Genomic DNA, 6,463 nt, shown 5'->3' on the forward strand with positions numbered 1-6,463 from the left:
TCCTCCTCCAACCCATTCCTCCGTCATCTGAATGTGTCTGATGTTTTATGAGAGAGGTGAAAAATCTCCCCTCTCCAACCCATTCCTCAATTATCTGAATCTGTGTCTCTGATGTTAACAAGAGAGGTGTAAGATCTCCCCTCTCTAAACCATTCCTCTGTCATCTGAATCCATCTCTTTGAAGTTTATGAGAAAGGTGAAAGATCTCCCTCATCAAATCCATTCCTCTATATATCGAGTTCTGCTTCATTGGCTGAAGATATGTCTTCAAGCTCTTACAGCTTTGAATTTGAGACGTTCTAATTTTGCCAGAATTTACTTTCTTGCATACCTTTCTAGTCGGATGTGAATTGTTCAATGGGGAGGACTTTTCAAATCAATAGTACTCACCAGAACATTTATTTTGCCCTTGGAGTGGCTCTAGCAAACCCTGAAAATACACCAAATATTCTAGGAGTTCAATCACCCTCTGCATCTACATAAATTAGATTAAATCCCAGATAGATTGTTTCTCAGTTTATTTGACAATTTAAGGAGAAGCCACCCGATATAGAGTTCTGAGATGACTTAAAACCACAACCTGTGCAATAATACTTATAACATTTCATTGGTCACTAGGTAACTAATTCTATGGTTACATCTAAGGGGTGATGATTTTTTTTCCGTTAATGTACTATCATTTAGTTGTTAAGTCATGACAAGACCCCAGCATTGGTTTGTATCCAATCATCACAAAATACTGTTTTGATTCAAGTACTGTAATTAATAGTATATCCCCCTCCAAAGATTGTTTATACGCAATGTTATTTGTAGCCACATTCCCTCTGCTGACCATTTCATGTGGAACCAACAGGTCAATTCTTGTGTATCTCCATCTGTATTGCCATAGACACTTCAACAAAGACAGCTACAATCTTATAATCCTATGTCCAACGCGACACTACTTTTGACACCGTGACCTCCCGCTTCAGTTTCTGTTTGTAAGCCGGGAGGAGGAGTACTGCCTGATGGTCCGAATTTCCGAAGTGAGGTCGTGGGACGGAACGGTAGGCATCCTTGACTGCTGTGTAGCGGTGGTCAAGTATACTCGGGCCTCTAGTGGGGCAGGAGACATGTTGGTATAACTCTGGCAGCGCCTTTCTGAGGTTGGCCTGGTTAAAGTCCCCGTCTGTAATGAGCAAAGCCTCTGGATACCTGGTCTCAAGTTCACTGATGTTGGCATACAGTATGTTCAGACAACACTCCATGCCCGCCTGGGGGGGAATGTAGACTGCTGTCAGTATGACCGAGGTGAATTCCCGTTGCGGATAGTCGGGACAACACTTCACTGACAGGTGTTCCAGGTCCGGGCTGTAGGAGCTTGTCAGTGCCACTGTGTCCGAGCACCACGCAGTGTTGATCAGTAGGCAGACACCACCTCCCCTCGTCTTGCCCGAAGACGCCGTGCGGTCCATCGGATGGATCGAAAATCCCTCTGGTCAGATGGCACAGTCGGGTGGCAGGGGAGAGCCAGGTCTCGGCGAAACATAATACACAGCAGTTCTGCATCTCCCTGCAATAGGTGAGTCTCCCTTTAAGATCACCCACCTTGTTCTCTATGGCTTGCACATTAGCTAGTAGGATGGTGGGCACAGGGGCCCTGAAGCCCCTCAGCTTCAATCTGACCAGCAGCTCAGTTCTTTTCCCACACTTCCTCAGTAAATAGTGCATCTTTCCAGGCTTCCATCGATGCAGTGTGTTGTTGTCAGCTCTTTGAGGTTGGTGGAATCGATCAGCGGGTCACGTCGTCGTGTGCTCCGGGTCGGGCCGAGTAATGGGAGAGGCTCCGCTGCCACTTCCAGCTGCCGGGGGCCCGGGCTGTTGATTGGGTTGGGCCCCGAAGCCAACACTTAATCCCGGATGGCCGGGCTCCTGGCTGAAACAAGTCCTTAAGCTGAGTCACGGTTGCGGAGGCCTCCGCTCCAGCTGAGCCTCTGGTTCGATTTCCGAGGTTGGCAGCAGAGGCCTCACTTCCAGCAGCTGTGGATGGCCACCAACGAGGCTTTACGGTGGTCGCTCCGGGGAAGCGTCTGGGACACCTTGAGGTCTCCACCGTCACTTCTGTGTGGTCGCCTGCTCCGGAGAGGTGCTGGTCAGAATGGGCCGTGTCTCCAAGCGCTCCGGCACGGTAGCAGGCCGCGGGTCTCCGGGAACGTGGTGGGCCTCGCTGGTCGGGTCCAGAGTTTAAGAAGCAGTTCTGGCGCAGTGGTCTCCAGCTGGGTCAGTAGCTTCACCAGGGTGTTGTTGATCTTGATCTTGCTAGATTGAAGGTTTAGAAGGATTTCTCGGGTATAGGATAGTGGAGAGGGCAGTTTGCTCGGGAGAGCCTGCGCAAAGTCACCAGTTACCGGCGCCATTTTTCTTTCTTTCTTACTTTTGGAACTGAAATTCACGAAAATGGGTCCACAGCCACAGCTGATCCAGGAGCCCGTTAGTTGCAGGCCACAGCCTCAGTTCAGCACAGAGATGAGTAAATCTCGTGGAGCAGTAAGCTGAACACAGGCCCATCCCTTGCCTCCGACCCTGACACCCTGACCTCTTCAAACTGGCCCGGTGCTTAAATCAGCCAAATCTCGGGTCTTTCCTGGCACTGTTGCATCACTGGAGGTTAGGAGTGAATCTGGGTCGCTAAAGCTGAGAGACAGCAGGACTACTTGCTGCCTCATTGAGCCACACCGTCAACTTCGCTATTCTTCTCAAACTAATTTATACACTTGCTGAACACTGAAGCTGTTGAATCTGACGTGCAAAGTCTGTTTCCTTGGGATAGGGGCCACTTTTCCATTGTTTCTTGCCTCAGGATGTAAAAGAAAATTGGAAACCACTTCTATTTTAAAAGTCAAGACAGCACTCACCATATAGTCTCCAGTCGTCCTATCCTTATCTTGGTTCTGGGTTCCCCTCACTGAGAATTGTGACCATGTTCTAAGATGCATCCTGACCTACGAATTCCAGCATTTTCTATTTCTAATTCAGATTTCCCATAACTGGAGTTATTTGCATTTTCATTGTTGAGTTCCCCCCTTCCATTGAACAGTCTGCTGGCAGGCACGTCCTGAATTTATTTTCTGCTTGCAAGAGTCTCCAGGTCAATAGCATTGGTATTCCCCAAGAAAGAGTCAATACTTGGAGGTGAAGAGAAAGCAAGAGAGAACAAGCAAGGCAAGAAAAGTACCAAACTTTGAGTTATCTTACCACCAGCCAGGAGGAACGCAGCAACCACAAGCGAGATCATCTCTCTACCACTGATGCATGAAGCTGTCTGGAGCAGAATTTATAAAGAGCCTGTTGTCTTCTTATCTGACAGCTTATTAATCTAGGTGTCAAATTAACCTTTAGAGGAGAAAGGACAGTAGCATATATGGGAGAGAGGCAGGTGGTCCCTGAATCTTTAGCAGCTGCTCCAAGTTACACCGGGTTTCATTGACACTGGTGACCTTTTACAACTGAGAAATACTTTTACAACTGAGACAAGGTCAATGATGTTGGATAGCAGGGATGAGGAGGAGTGGAGAGGTCACTTGGTTCAAAAGGTTCAAAGGTTTATTAATTCTTGAAGTATAGATTCCCCAAGTCCCTCCTCCCGCACAAAAACTGAACAAAAATGGAACATGCACATCGACCCCTATATTCCCCTCCCCTGCACACAAAAAAAGAGAAAGATTGGGTAAGAAAAAAACAATATTAAAAAAAACGATAAGACTGTAAAGATAGTCTACAGTCCAAGTCCACATCCAAGTTGCAGAAAACCTGGGTAACACTCCCTGAGCACAGTGGTTGGCTTTTCCCCTTCTGGCAGCAAGCTATTCCACCAGTGATCAAAAGGCATTTTCTCCTCTCTGTAGCAGAGTGATCTCATCAGTGATCAAAAGACAGTCTCCCCTCTCCGGCAGCAGAGCAATCTCACCGGCGATTGCTACCTGAACTTCCAATGTATTAGCCTCAGAGCCATTCTGGATCCTGATATCTTTGATCCACAGGCTTCCTCCACATGTACAAGAAACTGTGTGAACCCTTAAATTCATCAAGGTTCCTTTGCTGGATAGGACTTCTTCTAGGTGGAGATGAGTCCATGGTCAGATCAGCCATGATCTTAATGAATGCCAGAGCAGGCTCGAAAGGCCAGATGGCCGACTCCTACTCCTGTTGTTTATGTTACGTTCTATGTTCTTTGTATCTGGCCTATCTACATTATAAGAATGGTTGGCTACCATAGTCTTGGTTATGTTCTAATTATCCTGTAAAAAGAACTTAATTGCCACTCGAAACCTGTAATACATCTTATCCTGTGTTTTCAGAATTTTTTTCTGCTAACCCGATCCAAATGGTTTCTGGAAATGGGATTGGAATTGGTTTATTATCATCGCAAGTAAAGTAAAAAGATGGTCTTGCATACTATTCACACGTATCAATTCATGCTGTGCAGGCTGGTTGTTAAAACAGAGGTTTTTAGTGTCTTGATTCGTCAGGGTGTCAAAGGTTACGGGGAGAATGCAAGAGAATGAGGTTGCAAGGGATAATAAATCAGCCATGATGGAAGAGTAGAGCAGACTCGATGGGCCAAATAGCCTAATCCTGCTCCTATGTGTTATGGTTTGATTATACTGTGCATTGAAACCATACGAGTTAAAACAATAACAAGATGCAGAACAAAGTGGAACAGCTACAGAGGTGCAGGTAGACAATAAGGTGCAAGATCATAGCAAGGTGGATGGTGAAGTCAAGAGTCCATCTATTGTACCAGGGAACCATTCAGTAATCTTATAACAGCAGAATAGGAGTTGCTTTACTAAGGCAGGAAAGTATAGAGAGTCTATGGAGGGGAGGCTGGTATTTGTGATCTGATGAGCTGTGTACGCAACTCTCTGCATTTGAATGTTACTTTAACGTTTGCCTCTGGTACCTGACCCAAAGTTTTTAGTATCGCCTTATAGCACACAAGGAGATCCTTCAGCCTATCAAGTCTCTGCAATCTCTCCAAGCAGTCCTATTTCCCCATTAATTTTCCCTGTAACCAATACTTCCCATATCCCCACCAATTCGTCCTGGATTCCACCTCTCAATTATGCACACTATAAAGTAACCAATTAACCTACTATCTAGCATGAAAAAAAAATCCCCCCCTTCTCTATTCCCCACTCTGACCTTTTACCTCACCTGCTTTACGTCCCCTCCTTCTTTCCTTTCTCCTATGGTCCACTCTCCTCTCCTATCAGATTTTTTTTCTTCCTCTCTAGCCCTTAACTTTTCCCACCCACCTGGTTTCACCTATCAACTTCTAGCTAACCTCTTTCCCCTTCCCTCTTCTCAGTCCTGAAGAAAGGTTTTGGCCCAAAATGTAAACCGTTTATATATTTCTCTAGATGCTACCTGAACTGCTGAGTTCCTCCAGCATCCTTGAGACACAGGAGGAAACTGGAGCACTCGAGGGCTCACAGGGAGAACGTGCAGATTCCACACAGAGGACACCTGAGCTAAGAATTGAACCCAGCTCTTTGACATTGTGAGGTGGAAGTTCTAACCAGTTGCACCAGTCTGCCACCCACAACAACCTTCCAGAACTTGTCCGTTATCATTTTGTATCCATATGTTTGTGTTCTGTTGTCAATGTTTGTCCTGTAGTCAGTACTAATCTTCTTTTATCTCCCTATTTTGAAAGTGTAGGACTGAAAGGGGGCTAGGGAAAACATTTATCAATTAGCTATTTGAATACCCAAGCTAAGGCAAGTGTGACTTGGACTGCTCATGTGTAGACAAAAAAAAAGATCTATGTTCTACATCGATCATGTTTTAATGAGGCTTTAATGAGGAACTACAGCAACAATAACAGGTTGCTCACAGTAACCAGTCACTGCAGATATTTATCTTCTATGCATATAATCCCATTTATCTGATTTGATCCCTTCTCCTTCAACCGCCTGCTCCTAACTGTACTCTGATAGTGCTCTCCACAACTAAACTGAACATCGGTGAGCAGATTATTGGCATGTAATTACAATTGTTGCTTCTTCCATCAACAGCACAAAATATCCTCACACAAGCTAGTTCCATGTTGAAGGGTAGAGGTAATTTCACAAACCAAGAAGATAGCCCAAAAAAATAGGATCAGGACCTTTGAGCATATACCCCACTTTTACCTTTGGTACAGTTTGAATGAATGGTTAAACACCTGTGTCAACAAAAGGCAGGGAAGAATTTCAATAATAGTGACAAATATGAAGACAATGCTAAATCTAGTTCTACCCTAAGAATTGTGGTAATAATTTTCAATGATGACAAGCCTTGTACTGAAAATAAACGTGCAGGTACAATGTTTGCGAACATAAAATGTAGTCGCTTAAACAACTGAACTTTATTCTTTACACCATCCGCTAAGTCATTCATCTGCAGCAATTAAAAAAGAAAGAACTTGCATTCACTGAAT

Source organism: Mobula birostris, chromosome 27 (assembly GCF_030028105.1).
Source record: "Mobula birostris isolate sMobBir1 chromosome 27, sMobBir1.hap1, whole genome shotgun sequence".
NCBI classification, from domain to species: Eukaryota; Metazoa; Chordata; class Chondrichthyes; order Myliobatiformes; family Myliobatidae; genus Mobula; species Mobula birostris.